We start from the raw sequence: 18,033 nt of genomic DNA on the forward strand, positions 1-18,033 counted from the left end.
TGACCGCTATATACTAAATTTTAGCTTCGCTTGCTTATGCGAACATACTACCATTTTTAAAAAATGTAAAACTAATAGTATTTGCAAAACAACTGGAAAATTTTACTTCCAGCGTTTTTGTTTGGGATATATGGTATATGGTGGTAACACTGCTGGTTTCTAGGATCTGTAGATAATCAACATTGCTCCTGTTTATTTTCGCTTTGTTGAAGTGTTTTGTCTACATTGCACTGGAAGTTTGTTGCCTGAGCGCTACGGATATTTGTGATTCTAGATGTTCATTAGTGTGGAATAAATACCAACAATGCCACACATCAAGAAATTCCATTAAAGAAAATTCCAGGGGATCCCTGTTTACAGACAAAGCAGTCTACATTATTAAGAAAGCCTATGTATCAATTCTTCTGCGATGATTGCCGTCTTTGAGTTAAAAGTGATGCTGTTTGTAGTTGATGCTAAACTCTTCCTACTGGTTTGCTGTTCAGTTACTTGCAGGTACTCTACACCATCTCACTGTTTATATTTCACCACATCCTTTATCAAAGAAGATGCTTCGATAATCAGTACTAATGTATTATGAAATTAATCACAATACCCCTCCAGAATTTTTCCAAGGATGATGAATTAAATGTAGAATTCTATCTCTAGACAGATATAATTTCTTTTAAGTAATTGTATTTTCATGTATGTACAATGTATTTATTTCCTTAGAAATACAATACAGCCAACTGAATTTCAAAGTTATTTTGTCTGAAGTATGTGGACACAAATATAATTAATATACATTCACCAGTGAACCAGTAAGCACTAAAAGGAATGCAAAACGGAAGCTTGAAGATGAAGAAATGCAGCACGATGAAGACTGTGCTTCAGGAATGTTCTGAGGCACATTTTGATATGACTCAAATCTTATTTCGCAATTTGCCACAATTGGTACTTTTAAGAGTTTAGGTACACATATTTCTTTAAGTTTATAAAGTATTGCACAAAATTTTTTCTATAACTTGAAATTGTCCATTCCTATCTACTAGACCTAACCTTTATTGCAGTTTCAGCTAAATGATAGAGAAATAAATTTTTTAATTAGGGAAAATATTCTAAAAATTAAAATATAAAAGACAGTAATTTTTTCTTAGTTAACATATTTAACGCGTGGAATTAAATAGATTTAGTGTCTCAGCCAACATAGCGTACGTAACTGGTAAGAATTCGGTTTCCTTCACACTTGCATTTTTGGATTAAATGTTCGCTGAATTTGATGAAGCTTTTTAGGTTATTGTTTTTTTGAACATTAACAGTTCCTAAATTATTCCAAATACTTTCAAATTATTTAGAAAGTATTTTGCATTAGCTGTAGTAAACTACAAAACTGTGGAACACATACGAAAGAAATGGTGGAGGCAAGAAATAGGTGCTGATTTTCACAAGATATAGAGCCGAAAAATTACCCTGTGTCCTTAAAGAATGAGACGGGCAAGTTTGTCTATGAGTGTGACGTACAAGATTTGGACGAAAATACGGAAACACTAAAAACAGAACACATTACTATGCCTAATATGATCCAGGAAATCTATTGGCGTTAAAAACAGCTTCCACTCGTCTGGAAATGGATAAATACAGGTCTTGTGTGGTTTTGAAGGGAATCGTACACCACCTCCTGAAAAACAGTGCCATGTTCAGATAACGATGAAAGTGGTGAATAGTGATCAAGGACCCTTCGATCCAAAGTAGACCACAAAGGCTAAACAGTATTGAGATATGGTGACTGGCGACCAGCGGAGATGTGACAATTGAACCTCGTGCTCACAAAATCAGTCTGGGACTATCCGAGCTGTGTGAGTGGGGCAACTGTCGTCTTGGAACATAGCATCACCATTGGGAAACAAACACTGTACTGCGGGATGAACCTGATGAGCTAAAATGGTCACATAATCGTTGTCAGTAAGGCGGCCTTGCAAGGGATTGTAGAATACCCCGAAATGTCTGCCCAAATCATCATTACTATTGGGGCGTAAGCCCGGCCAGAAAATGGAAACAGTGTAAAGAAACATTCATTTGATCAAATAAATTTCTTCCATTCCTCTACAGTCCAGGTCGTGTGGCTTCGGTATCACGTTTTCCTGTTATGGGCTTTTGCATCACGGTTGAGTGGTTTTGCTCTTCCAGTTTGCCCTGCAATTCCCTGCTTTTGGACTTCCCTTCGTGTTAATTTGGTGCTAACAATATTCGGGAGTGCGACGTTCATTTCTGCAGTGAATTTTCCATCTGTCTCCCTTTTGTTTTCCTTCAAAATCCTTTTAAATGACCGTCCGTCACGATCACTCAACAAACACTTTTGTCCTCGTTGTAACTTAGCGGATAATGTTTTCCGTTTCGACAATATGCAGCATAAACCTTCGATACGGTCCCTCTCGAAACACGAAACACTTCGGCAGCCTTAGTTACGGAAGCATTCACACAACTTACCGACGTTCGAATTCACTTATCTCCGACATAATGCTCTCACAGCTGCAAAGAACACTGTTCTGATCACGACTGATACTTTCGACATATTGAGGATACTGCAAGGGTGCAGTTCGCGGTCAAATCCAAAAGTGCAACCACAGACATGGCTAGCATCTGCATTTTGTGTTCAAGCATACATTTCTCGCGGTGTTTCCATATTTTTGTCCAACCCCTCTAGACGGACAATCATAAATTCGAGTCCAAATAATGGCAGAGGACCGAGAAAAGATAAAAACCCCAGAAAAAAGCAAGAAGCCCCCATTTCAAATCTAATTTTCTTTCCTTTAGTTTTGGATTTGCGGAGGGGCTTCCTCAGATCTCCATTCTAAAAATTTCCTAATCAATTTCATATAGTAGCAGTACTTATTGTAGAAGTTCTCTTGGGATGTGGCCAAAAAATTAGAAATGGAGCAACATGTGGAGGAAGAAATTCGATATTCGGTTAGTATATACTGGGTTCCGTATAACATGACAGCAGTGGGACAAAGCCAGTAGTTAAATTTGTAGTTGTACCAATTCTTGGGAATACTAGTCAGGAAACAAATCACCTAAAGTTTACTTTTCGGTAACAGAAACTAAGAGCGGCGACCAATAGATAATGTAACACGTTTTTTCTGGTTTTATTCAGGATTCTAATACACGATATTATTCCCCTCTATTTTGGCTACAAAACCATATTTTTCAACATGATCTCCGTTCATTTCGACGACCTTACCCCTCCCTATAGAGAGGATCTGTATGCCCACAGGGTACCATCCTAACGGTCGACGTCGGAGTCAAAATCGTGTTGCGTCACTAACCTCGCCATCATCCACGTATTGCTTCCCTCGGAATGCATTCTTCATTGGGCCAAATAGATGGAAGCCAGAGGTGCGAGATCCGAGCTGTAGGATGGCTCAGGAAGATCAGTTCAATGAAGTTTTGTGACCTCCTCTAGGGTGTGCATACATTCAATCAGGTGCTGGAAGGTTTCTTGGGGAATGGCAGCCCATTCTTCACGCGGTGCTGCACTGAGGAGAGGTATCGATGTCGCTCGGTGAGGCCTGGCACGACGTCGGCGTTCCAAAACACCCCAAAGGTGTTCTATATGATTCAGGTCAGTACTCTGAGCAGGCAAGTCCATACAGGGATGTTATTGTCGTGTAACCACTCAGCCACAGGCCGTGCATTATGAACAGGTGCTCGATCGTGTTGAAAGATGCAATCGCCATCCCCGAATTGCTCTTCCACAGTGAGACGCAAGAAGTTAATCAACACATCAATGTAGGTCTGTCCTGTGTTAGCGCCACGCAAAACAACAAGGGGTGCAAGCCCCCTCTATGAAAAACATGACCACACCATAACACCACCGCCTCCGAATTTTGCTGTTGGCACTACACAAGCAGGCAAATGACGTTCACCGGGCCATACTCACACCCTGCCATCGGATCGCCACATTGTGTACTGTGATGCGTCACAACACACAATTTTTTTCCACTGTTCAATCGTCCAATGCTTACGCTCCTTACACCAAGCGAGGCGTCGTTTGGCATTCACCGGCGTGATGTGTGGCAGCAGCTCGACCATGAAATCCAAGTTTTCTCACCTCCCGCCTAACTGTCGTAATACTTGCAGTGGATCCTGATGCAGTTTGGAATTCCTGTGTGACGGTCTGGATAGATGTCTGCCTGTTCATATTACGACCCTCTTCAACTGTCGGCGGTCTCTGTCAGTCAACAGACGTGGTCTTCCTGTGCTCTTTTGTACTGTACGTTTTCCTTCACGTTTCCACTTCACTATCACATCGGTAACAGTAGACATAGGGATGTTTAGGAGTGTGGAAATCTCGCGTACAGAGGTATGACACAAGTGACAGCCTGTCAGCTGACCACGTTCGAAGTCCGTGAGTTCCGCGGAACGCACCAGTCTGCTGTCTCACGGCGTCTAATGACTACTGAGATCGCTAATATGGAGTACGCAGTAGGTGGCAGCACAATGCACGTAATATGAAAAACGTATGTTTTTGGGGGTGTCCGGATACTTTTGTTCACATAGTGTATCAGCGGTGCTCTAGCTTTCCACCAAAAGAAACTCAATCACAGCTCTCCACTAGGAAATAAGAACTGTAGGCATAGCACCACCACCTATTTGAAGGTCATTTAACTAGAGGGGCTGAAGCGGGAATATTCCGTGATGTCCCAGAAGAAATTCCGGTTTTTCTTCCACCTAAACTGGCTGATGAAAAAATGTGTTGCATTGCTTAATGAACGCCCCTCACATTCCTAGAACACGCTTGCAAAGATTTTGCAGACACGTTCTCGGCTCTTCCCTCTGTTCATCCTGCCAATCATTCATTGTTTACCAATACCACAAGACGAACTAACTATCCTAGTCGACGATGCAATCCGCTTTACCTGCAAACATTGTGTGACAACACACCGCTTTTATCAGACATGGCGAACTGAAGTTGGTAGCATTGGCAGCGCCAAAAGTGTCAACGGTTGTGATATGACGGATCTACCAGGAAGTTTCATCAAAGAAGCCCGTGGCGCCAGAGCAGAAACGTTATGAACCGGTAGCTGGCCAGCTGCACAAAGTGTAGAAAGCGAGAAGACTTACGTGTTAGAGTAACCAAAGGTGGTTACTTGGGTCAGTCTCACATATACACATCAAAAAATGTTTTGCATCACCCCGTTTCCCAGAACTCCTGAAGATATACGTTGACTGTGGATAATGTCTCACAGACACACTCCCTTTGACTGTTCAGGGATGCCATTAAACCCGCCCAAAGATATAAACAACCACGCATGAGCAGCGCCTATTAGACGGAGGGGGTCCGACGGCCGACCAGTTCCAGTCATTCCACCAGGAAGGGGGTACACGGCTCGTGTTGTCTGTAGTTCAACCATGCCCAGACGGTCGATACCGCGGTACGATCGCGTCCGCATTGTTACTTTATGGCAAGAAGGGCTCTCAACAAGGGAAGTGTCCAGGCGTCTCGGAGTGAACCAAAGCGATGTTGTTCGGACATGTGGGAGATACAGAGTGACAGGAGCTATCGAAGACATGCCTCGCTCAGGCCGTCCAATGGCTACTACTGCAGTGGATGACCATATCTACGGATTATTGCTTGGAGAAACCCTGACAGCAACGCCACTATGTTGAATAATGCTTTTCTTGCAGCCACAGGACGTCATGTTACGACTAAAACTGTGCGCAATAGGCTGCATGATGCGCAGCTTCACTCACGACGTCCATGACGAGGTTCATCTTCACAACCACGACACCATGCAGAGCGGTACAGATGGGCCCAACGACATGCCGAATAGATTGGCATCACGTTCTCTTCACCGATGAGTGTCGCATATGCCTTCAACCAGGCAATCGCCGGAGACATGTTTGGAGGCAACCCAGTCAGGCTGAACGACTTACACACACTGTCCAGCGATTACAGCAATGTGGAAGTTCCCTGCTGTTCTGGGGTGGCATTATGTGGGGCCGACGTACGCCGCTGGTGGTCATGGAAGGCGCCGTAACGGCTGTACGACAAGTGAATGCCAGCCTACGACCGGTAGTGCAACCATATCTGCAGCATACTGGCGAGGCATTCGTATTCATGGACGACAATTCGCGCCCCCATAGTGCACTTCTTGTGAATGACTTCCTTTAGGATAACGACATCGCTCGACTAGAGTGGCCAGCATGTTCTCCAGACATGAACCCTATCCAACATGCCTGGGATAGATCGAAAGAGGGATCTACGCTGACTCGTCGTTGAGGAGTGGGACAATCTGGACCAACAGTGTGTTGATGAACTTGTGGATAGTATGCCACGATGAATACAGGCATGCATCAATGCAATAGGAAGTGTTACTGGGTATCAGAAGTACCAGTGTGTACAGCTCGGAAGGTCTCGCCGTATGGTGGTACAACACGCAATGTGCGGTTTTCATGAGCAATGAAAAGGGCGGAGAGGATGTTTGTGTTGATCTCTATTCCAATTTTCTGTACAAGTTCCGGAACTCTCGGTACCGACGTGATGCAAAACCTTTTTGATGTGTGTACATGCCAGGTAGTTCTTTATGGGAATAGGAGGAGAGGTGGAGGAGGAGAAGGACAAGGGGGAGGATGCGGAAGAGATCTGTATGCAGGGGCTATGGAAAAACCCATGGGTATTTTCGTCTGTTTGGTAGGTTCACCTTGTGAAAGGGCTGGTCATTGTATTCAGCGAGGTACGAAAAATCTAAGTAAATAATTTCGTTTGTATAGATGAGACGAGTTGAATGACATCTGACAACCGTATGTAACAGTAGAAGTTGTATTGTACGAGAGCACAAACTTCCTTCAGTCTACTCAAATTTTTATAGATATTTCAGAAACTGTTTTCGTATTCAGTAAACATTCTACCATTTGCATTACAAGCAAATATTAAATGAATAATTATTTGCACCATCTCAAATTACTGAAGAAAATACAGAAAATTGTTTTTTTATGCGTATTATTGTATGTTGGCTGTATAGACTTTTTTTATTGGTAACGCCACGTAGCGCTCTATATGAAAATCACTGGCTGTGCTGTGTGCAGTCTGTGGCTGGTTTGCATTGTTGTTGGCTATTGTAGTGTTGGGCAGTTGGCTGTTAACAGCGCGTAGCGTTGCGCAGTTGGAGGTGAGCCGCCAGCAGTGGTGGATGTGGGGAGAGAGATGGCGGAGTTTTGAGAGCGGATGATCTGGACGTGTGTTCATCAGAGACAGTAAATTTGTAAGACTGGATGTCATTAACTGATATATATTATGACTTTTGAACACTGTTAAGGTAAATACATTGTTTGTTCTTTATCAAAATATTTCATTTGCTAACTATGCCTATCGGTAGTTAGTGCCTTCAGTAGTTAGAATCTTTTATTTAGCTGGCAGTATTGGCGCTCGCTGTATTACAGTAGTTTGAGTAACGAAGATGTTTGTGAGGTAAGTGATTCATGAAAGGTATAGGTTATTGTTAGTCAGGGCCATTCTTTTGTAGGGATTATTAAAAGTCAGATTGCGTTGCGCTAAAAATATTGTTTTTCACTTTAGTGTTGATCAGAATAGGTAAAGAGCGAAATGTCTGAGTACGTTCAGTTCTGCTCAGCTGTTTGAAAATCAAATAATGTAAGAGGTTTATCTGCATAGTAATTCATTAAGTTTTCTAAGGGGACGTTTCATATGTCGACCCTTAGCCGAGTATACCTCACTGGAATCTTCTGATTTTTTCTTGTAGTTTCTGTAATTAGTGTAGCTATTGTTTATTGCTAGCGCGTAATTATTGAGAGAATTTCCTTTGTAGTTGCAGTTTTTCATTGTTGTACAGTAAAACAGCTGTGGCATGCATGTAGATTTGCACCAACTACTTCGCAGCTGCGCTTGCAATTAACGAGATATTATTTTCAATGCAATGTTAATGTGTTTTCTTATTTTTGCTCTTCAAATTGTGCTTTTCTTGTTATCGTGTGAAACACGTGACAATAATGGCGTGTGAAAAACGTAACACTAGGCTCCAAAGTAAACTGAGAAATGACAGTGAAGCCGAAAGCTGTGTGTTAGCGCCACCGTGTAATGAATTAACTAATGTTCAAAGTAGTAATTTGGTGATTGTGCATAGGGAAATAGAGCGGGCTGCAAATAATGGTGTAGGCAGTGAAACAATTTGTGAACAGGGAAGCATTATCGATCGATCGGTCGGCAACAGCTCGTCTCAGGAATCCGAAATGACAGGACACAATCTTGCAAATACTGTAGATCAAGGTTTTGCGTCCTCACCGTTTTCTCAAATAAGTCAAGACACATTTTCTGCTTTTCAAAATGCGAATATTGCCGGTTCAAATGCACTGCCGAATAGCACTGAGGAACAAGTTTCAGACACCAGTGCATTGTTATTACAGTTAATGCAACAAATGGGACAAAGGCTACAAAAGTTAGACACAACGCTTGAACAAAATCAGAAACAAATGGGACAAAATCTTCGAAAGCTAGACACGATGGAACAAAATCTTCAAAAGTTAGACACCACGCTTGAACAAACACGTGAATATTTAACTGCTGAGTTACTTAAAATCGAATCGAAATGTCAAAAAGTCTGCAATGTGTGAGCATTTTCAACCTATTTTTCCGCGGCATGAAAATGCATTGCAGAATCACGAAGCAGCCATAAAAGAACTGCAAACTGTTGTTCATTAAAATCACGAGACCTTGCGGACTAAAATTGACTCAGTTGCATCTCCTGATTAGGTTACACAACTTGCAAAAAGTCAGGAAAACTTAAAGGACACAGTAGATACTCTGAAAATTGGTTCAGAAAGACACATGGAGGAAATTAGTTCATTATCAGCTAAATAATTTATCTACGAAGGTAGGTGATAATCTGAATGACACAAGACCGGTAGTCTTTAATGATACTGAAGAGTACGAACAAATTAGGAAATTCAAACAAAATCAGAATCAAATTAATACGCAACACCAAAGAGAAATCCGGGAAGTACAAGATCAGTTGACACAGGTAATACAAGAATTACATATTTCAGAGGACATTCGCGCTCCAATACGGGAAGAGGGACATAGAAATACGGAACAGCCATAAAATAATAACACAGGGCACTTCGGAAATTATGAAAGAAATTGGCAAGGTACACCGAATTTTGTGATGGAACCGCCGAAACGACGTAACAATGACAGACATGCGACTCGCCGACATGATGATTTTGACTATAAGCTGTTTATTACTACACGCAAATTCAAAACATTTAAGAATTCCGGCAACGACATTCATCCACAAGCGTGGCTTCATCAATTCTCTCATTGTTTTTCTCCCGACTGGTCATTAGAGCACAGATTAGAATTTATGTGTGGCTACTTGGAGAATGAACCAGCTGTAAGAATGCGATCGGTCATTCACGATTGTCACAGTGAAGGAGAATTTTATCATGCCTTCCTCTCAGTATATTGGTCTCAAGCTACACAAGACCGAGTAAAACATAGCATCATAATGATGAAACATTTCGAACAATCTGAATTTTCCAGTCTTGTGAAATATTTTGAAGACATGTTGCACAAGAATCAGTACCTGTCAAACCCATACAGTCGTTCAGAACTCATCCGCATTTGCTTAATCAAATTGCCTGAACATTTAAGACATATTATTTTGGCAGGACGTTGCAAAGACGACATTGAAGCTGTTCAGGGACTCTTACAAGAATTGGAAATTGACACTGACAATCGCAGAACGCGAAAACAGGAACACAACAATTATAGGTCACATCCGTCACAATTCCGCGCTGACGGAAATAATAACTGGACACTACAAGGCTATTCTGCCAACGTAAATCGCGACCAAAACAGACACCACCCATATGACAATCGTTGGCAGAGTAAAAATAATTACAAAGAAAGATCGCATTTGCATAGTAATGAATATGACAGAGACAATCAGAGAAACAGACATTATGGAAACCAAAACAATTATTATCAAGGGAGACAGAATAACTTCAGACGCAACAGTTCAGCGCGCAGTTACGATTCGGGGAGAAATTCTCCACCACGAGACCGACAAGAAAGAAATTACAGAAATTACCAACATGGCGACAGACGATATAATCATAACGACAGACCTGAATTTCATCAGAACTGGCGGGATTCAAACAGGGCAGAGCCCTCTCGGCAAGGTGAATTTGTGGAAGTTAGGTCTCCTAATCCCAATAACGACGCACGCCAACAAAGAGACAGAGAATGATTCGCACCGCAGGCAGCCACGTGCGCCGGCTGGCTCATAGAAAAATAACATAGACACTAACCTTGAGGTAAATTCCAGTATTCTTTACCGACGTATACCGTACGATAATTGCGTTCAAGTTGAAACTCTGTGTACTAGGAAGAGTAAAGGATTGCACCACACTTCACATGTAAAACCGTTTATTGAGAGATAATCTGCTTTTTAACTTAGTCTTTGCCATAAAATTTTTCACTTCACGCTACTAGTACAATTTGTCACACTGAGAAACTGTTAACATGCAACAATGTTTTGAAGTTAACTATTCAGTCTAGAACCTAGGGAACATATTTAGACAGCATTTACGAGCGCATTGTTATAGTGAACAGAGGACACAGTGTTACTGTGTGTGTACATTCTTGCTTGTTAGTTGCACGATTACGTAACGACTATAAGGCGTACATACTTAGAACATATACTGCTAATGAGATTTTAATGCAACATTTTGGATTACTTGAAAAGACATTCTTCATTTGAAGTACTTTCTGTGAGATTAAAGATGACTTAGTATTTGGTTTCTTTGACAGCTACACGATTATATCAAGACGCTACTAATGTGTGACACAATTTACATTGTTGCTTTTGTGCTGTGTCTGCTTTATATCTGCACAGTTTCTCTGAATTCTTCTGGAAAGTAAAACATGTTTTAGTAGTAACTTTTGTGGTATAGCTACATGAGACAGCCTTTTGTGTAGCACAATAATACGTTACAGTACAGTACTTGCTTCATCACGGCAATAAACGTAACAACTACGATATCTATACGCATAGCAATTCACTTTGTGTATTACGAGGTAAGCACATTGACTTCTGCAGAACTTAGCTTTCGGAGGACAATAGCTACGACACTTCCACAGAATTATCTTACAGAAAGACGCACATTTAGCGCTACAGGACACGCATTTGAGTGATTAATTTTGTACTTAAAACATTTATTTTAAAAAAATTTCTGAATTACAAAGATACAAAGGTTTTCCGTGATACATTTCATTCCATTGCTGTAACACCTGAGGGTATAACTGCATTAATCCTCAGGGGGTACACGCCTACTTTGTGTGCTAAGCGTGTAGCGAGTGCTAGGAGCCCTAGCTAATATGGTATTTGCTTACACAACTTTACACATCGGAACCATATTTCTCTAACACATAAATTACACAGCTATCTGATCATTTAACTGAGAGAGAGAAACTTTTTTTTACTGCATCAGTGACAGATGTTTACTCAATCACACAGTTGGATAACTTCACACTTATGAAATTGTGTTTTGTCTGTACTTTGTGAACTGTTCATATTTTTTCAGAACCATTGTGATACTATGAGAGCTTTGAATGATGTATTTGGTATGGGATCATGATTTTTAAAGTACGTTTGAGGTAGATGACACTATTGAAATGAGCAGAAAAGTTTTTTTAGGGGTTTTGAAATTATTGCAGAAAGCTACGACGTTTTCGAGATTTGACCGAGGTGTTATAATGTTATTACTACGACGACGATGTGTATTATGCTGTCGAGGTATGTTGATGATCAATGAGATGATGCTATATGAGGAATTTGCTTATGCTATGTATTTGAGCTGCTCTGGGGAACACAATGGTAAGCGCCATCGTCGTGTATTTTGCGGTAGATGGCTAATGATACCACCAGTGGGATGCACAATGCAGTAAACTTACAAGTAGTTCCAAATTCACTCAGTAGATGTCAGGGCCGAGCTTAATGGTAAGCGCCACTGTCCGTCTGTTGCGGAAACATAATGGTAAGTGACAGGTAGAATGGCGGCAAGTAAAAACATCTCCAAGATTATGGCAACAGTGAACATGACAGAAGGCGAGAAATGTACTTCCAATGCTACTAATAACTTCGAGAGGGATCCAGAATACATTCCTAACGATTCAGATGACTCAGAGGTATGTTATTTTGTAAATATACTGTCTTTAGTACGTTTCACGAACATAATGGTAAGTGCATGTACATAGCATTATGTTCCTGAAGTACGTTAATTTTGAGGTTATTTTAGAATGGCTATATTTTTTGGCTAAGTGGTGTGTGAATGCGCATTTCTCATTTATATTGTTACATGTAATAATAATAATGGTAACGGTAATAGTAGTTTTCGTTGTTATACAGGTTAATAGCGAATCAGATGATACTGCCCAAAACAACGAACTGTGTATCGCTCCTGCAGAAACCATTCAGGAACAGACAAAGAGGTCGTCTCGGAGAAGGTGCTGCTGTGGCCAAAATAAGAACTGGAACATGGTACTGTTTTGGAAATATCTAATTTCAACTGGTAGATTTCGAGTGATTGAACACCACTTCCCCGTGAGTGGGCCCACAATGTTGCCATTCGATAGAGATTTCGCTACAATTGAAAATTACGTTCGCCGACAAGTACAAGATGTGTACACTTCAGATCAGTGGTGCGAGATCATCAAGAAGTCGGCTAAGAAGAATCCATTGTTTGTATATAATATGAAAAGAGAGGATTTCTATCAAATATGATACTCTAAAGAAGCGTTTGTCTTCAGAAAGAAGACAGTTGATGGTCGAGATGTCAACCTAAGGGAAGTATGTAGGTGGAAGGTGACATCCGAATATCCATCATCTTTATTCATCAGCGAGACATTTTGTCATGACATTTGGCATGAGATAAGCTTCAGGAAACGTGGAAGGCAAGGACCAGTTCCTATGCTTCGACTTAAATACAATGGGCGAAGGCTTATTGAAAAGAAAGAAGTTGCTGACATCCTCTCACTCCTAAATTACATACCTCCTGTCCGCCATGGATTTATCCTGTCACTAAAGCCAACAGTTTTGGATGAAAAAGACATTAGTAATGAGAGTGATGAATGATTTTGCAGTTTCAGTAAAGTGTAGAAGACTTACTGTAAAATTTAATATGTAATGTTCTATCACTATGTGTTGTTAATGGTGTATGGTAATGTAATAATTTTTGTATATTTCATTTGTTTTAGTCAGTTCTGAGTTTCATTTATGTCTGTATAGTAGAAGATAGATGATAGAATCACTGCAGAATAAAAGGACTGTTCAAAAAAAATTATTCAGATTTGCAGATCAATTGAAACTTTAGATGCGCTGTATCTCGAAACTGTGATTTTGGCGCTTACCATTTTGTTCCCCCAAGCAGCTCATTTATTACGAGGAAATATTGAAGACATGTTGATGAATATATATATGTGTAATAAGGTAAGGAATATGAGTAGTGGCTAGGAACTCTGATATGTGAAAAAGGATGTTGGAAACCAAGAATCGTACTTTAAGAGTTATGAAATGTGTGTATGTGCGTGAATGTATCACAATGCCGGCGAAAATTTTTTGGACACTGTTATATTTATAGGATTTTTTCCCTACACATTTGCAACGCAAATTCTCGACCTGTGAAATGTTTATATGAGACTGTCACTGCTGTCATAAATATTTCGGTAAGAAAGTTAAGTGACCTTCACGTAATGCGTCATGAGCACCCAGCTGTGCCACCTGCATGGAGAAAAAGCCATTAGGTGGAGAGAGAAATAAAAAGGATACCTTTAACCTCACTATTGACATTCCTTTCTAGGAAGCATCTCAAATACGACACGCTCGAACTTGAAAACATATGATTACACTGTGGAGCTCTTAATTTATGATATTTACTAAAATGCCTAATGAAATGATGAGAAACATTTTATATCTATTGTCTTTCTAGTTGAGAGATTTTTTACTGCCTTTGGAGACGCCATTTGCCTAGTGAATGACGTTTCATGCCGTGCCTCATGTATTTATTTCCTCATTTTGTTTAATATCTAGTTTCTATCTGCACTGCAGCATTGGTTGAAATAAAATTTTATAGATGTACTAATATAAATATTTTATGCCTACAGATCCAGTAAATAATAATTTTATGATCTACTTAAAAAAACGAGGGAGCACAAAAAGACATTTTCCCTCACAGGAATTGCATACGTAATTTTTGTCAATGACTGGTAACTTTTTAGTAGTGTAAGTTAAGGTGATGCATCACTCTAGTGTTAAGATCTGACATAGCTATAAGACATTTCCTATCTTTACTGTGATATTTTTTCTGCTTGACCTTTGTCATGTTTAGATATAAGTTATAGCATTTGCTGCTGCTGTTTGCCAGGCATAGTGCTACTGAATGTCACTTTGTATTACTCTGTTAAGCCAGTTTTACTACTGATCTACCGAGCGAGGTGGCGCAGTGGTTAGCACACTGGACTCGCATTCGGGAGGACGACGGTTCAATCCCATCTCCGGCCATCCTGATTTAGGTTTTCCGTGATTTCCCTAAATCGTTTCAGGCAAATGCCGGGATGGTTCCTTTGAAAGGGCACGGCCGATTTCCTTCCCAATCCTTCCCTAACCCGAGCTTGCGCTCCGTCTCTAATGACCTCGTTGTCGACGGGACGTTAAACACTAACCACCACCACCACCACCACTACTGATCTATTTTTCTTGTTTGCTGCACAGTGCCTTATATTAGTTGTAATGTTGCATTTGCTCTGCTAATTTAGATTTACTGCTGCTAGCTTCGCCAATTTGCATTTTTTGTCTTTGCTGTTTGTGTTAATTGTTTTATGCTGCTGCATTGCCTCGTCCCTTAGTTTAGCATCTGAGCTCAGTAGATTTAAGTTAGCTTATGAGGGGGTAGGCTATATAAGAGAATAAGTTAAGATGAATTGGAAGAAATGCATTCAGAAGTTATACAAGAAAAGTACAGAAAGCAGGTATAGATAGGACTTTTTGGAAATAATGAAGAACGAAGGGAGATCTCCAAGAAGTAAAGAAAGTTTTGTTTGCACAATACTGCAATAAAACAAACCCTGTCCTACCCTTTTTTATTACTCCGCTATATGTTTGTGTACCTTTGTGTATTTGTGTTCTTCCTGTCTTTATGTGTTTATCTGATATGATTTATGTTGTACAATTTTTCCAGTACTAAGCTACACTAACTATGATGAGGAATACTGTTATCCTCAAATATAATTTGCATTGATAATATGTTATTAAGTTTGTAAAGATGTTTAGACATTATTAATTCTGTTCTGTTTCAATGCTCATATGTTAAATTAATGTTTCGAAAACTATTCTCATTATTTTATTTATTTACTTATGTCATAATTCCTGTAACACTGATGTACATGTTTATTTCTATTATTTTGTAAAGCCTGTATTACTACAAATGTTATCTGTACTATTATGTTCCTTAATGATGTATTTTGTACCTTTGTAATTGTATTCTTATGTTGTAAATTAATAATTGTATAGACACCAGTTCTTCAAATGAAGTTACATTTCACTGCACACGTTTCTGTTGGTCATAGTATATGCACAAGAGATGAGAAGTTGGGACTGTTAGTGTTTGCACGTGTGTTGATAATTCAGCAAGGGACTGATTAACAGCATTGCTGGTTCTTGGAACAATTCCAAAAACTTTGTGAGTGCACAAGTGGTGGTTCATGGACTTGCTATATTGTCTGCAAGACTCTTCGATGGTGATTGTGCACCTACACAGTCGCAACAGATGGCTGCTGGCCGTCTCTACAAGGACTGAAGTGGGTCTGAACCTTTGATGGCCCACCAATACCATAATTTCTACAAGGACTGCAGTGGGTCTGCACCTCTGGTGGCCCACCAATACCATAATCTCTACCAGGACTACAGTGGTTCTACTCTGTGATGACCTACCTACCAATATTCTTCAAAACTTCGACTGACTCTGCTGTGGGTTTGCTCTGTTGTGGCCCATTACCTGTCTGCATGTCAAGAGTCAGCACTGTCTTTCCGTTGGAAGGACAACACTACTTCTTCAAGACTGCATGGAAATCCACTTCCATGTGCATTATCTTTTACTGCTCAGACTTTGAGAAAAAAGAAACACTGGAAGTTTACTGTGATAGATGATCAGGACTGTCTTTATAGACTGTGAGAATAGTTTAGCTTTTGACCAACATTGGATCAATAAGTGTGTGCATTTGATTTCTTTGTTATTGTAATTATGAAATTTTTTTTTCAAATCTGTATTGGCCACTGCCCAAAACAATTTGTAAAATTTTTTGTGGGGAGCATGGAGGCTATGTAACTAGGCTGTTTAGGTTTTTTAATTGGTAACGCCACGTAGCACTCTATATGAAAATCACTGGCTGTGCTGTGTGCAGTCTGTGGCTGGTTTGCATTGTTGTTGGCTATTGTAGTGTTGGGCAGTTGGCTGTTAACAGCGCATAGCGTTGTGCAGTTGGAGGTGAGCCGCCAACAGTGGTGGATGTGGGGAGAGAGATGGCGGAGTTTTGAGAGCGGATGATTTGGACGTGTGTCCATCAGAGACAGTAAATATGTAAGACTGGATGTCATGAACTGATATATATTATGACTTTTGAACACTGTTAAGGTAAATACATTGTTTGTTCTTTATCAAAAATCTTTCATTTGCTAACTATGCCTATCAGTAGTTAGTGCCTTCAGTAGTTAGAATCTTTTATTTAGCTGGCAGTATTGGCGCTCGCTGTATTACAGTAGTTTGAGTAACGAAGACTTTTGTAAGGTAATTGATTCATGAAAGGTATAGGTTATTGTTAGCCAGGACCATTCTTTTGTAGGGATTATTAAAAGTCAGATTGCGTTGCGCTAAAAATATTGTGTGTCTCTTCAGTGTTGATCAGAATAGGTAAAGAGCGAAATGTCTGAGTACATTCAGTTCTGATCAGCTGTTTGAAAATCAAATAATGTAAGAGGTTTATGTGCATATTAATTCATTAAATTTGTCTAAGGGGACGTTTCATTATACACTGCTGGATAGTTTCACGTGCCACTTGCAGGTAGCACTTGAGTGAAAACCCGCACATACCGTAAGACAATTCAAAATAGGTTTGCAAACATTATGAAAGAAAATTAATTTGTGTACCAGTAATGAAAATTAAGTGTATAGTATCAAACCACGTAAAATGTTTCTCTCAATGTTTGGCATCTTGCTCTAAATACAGGAAAATGCAAGTTGATGCAGGTGAGTAGGAAAAATAATTCAGTAATGAAAAAGAAACTGTCCAGTTTTTTCAGTTTGCAGACCGCTGCTTTTTATTTCTCAGTTACCAGCTTCGGGATATCTAGCCTACCTTAAGCTAGTCTTGTAGTTACAGAGTAAGCTGTCGTAAGGGAAAAGTAAGTTCACAACCCTCTATATATAAGGATTGCGGTCACAAATACTTGTGTCTAGTTTTCATAAATTCTGTGATGTTAGAATACAGTATTAATAGTGTCTTGCTTTCACAGTCAGGTCGATTAAATACCTAGGCGTAACGTTGCAAAGAGAAGTCGAAGGGACGGAATCCCTACCAGATCACATTAAAGGAAAACATCGAAGTAATCCAGAGGTGTGCTCCCAGTATGTCCAATCAACACGTGAGTATTATAAGAATGTACTATGAAATCAAATGAGGTTCCTTAGAGGGACGATGTCGTTCTTTTGTCGAAACACTATTGAGAAAAGTTAGAGAACCGGCGTGTGTGGCTGACTGCAGAACGTTTCTACTGACGCTAACGCACTGGCTGACAATAATTAAAGTCAGCTACTCGCAGAGGTACAATGTGGTCTATAACAACAGTACAGCAGCGAAACTTGGAAAATACTCTAACGCGTTATTGCGGTTCCGATTTACGCTGGAATACAAATTAATTCCAATTTGGGCTACCAGGTGCAAATCTGTCGTTGTGAATGCAAATGGTTCAAATGGCTCTGAGC

This window comes from Schistocerca americana, chromosome 4 (genome assembly GCF_021461395.2).
Source record: "Schistocerca americana isolate TAMUIC-IGC-003095 chromosome 4, iqSchAmer2.1, whole genome shotgun sequence".
NCBI classification, from domain to species: Eukaryota; Metazoa; Arthropoda; class Insecta; order Orthoptera; family Acrididae; genus Schistocerca; species Schistocerca americana.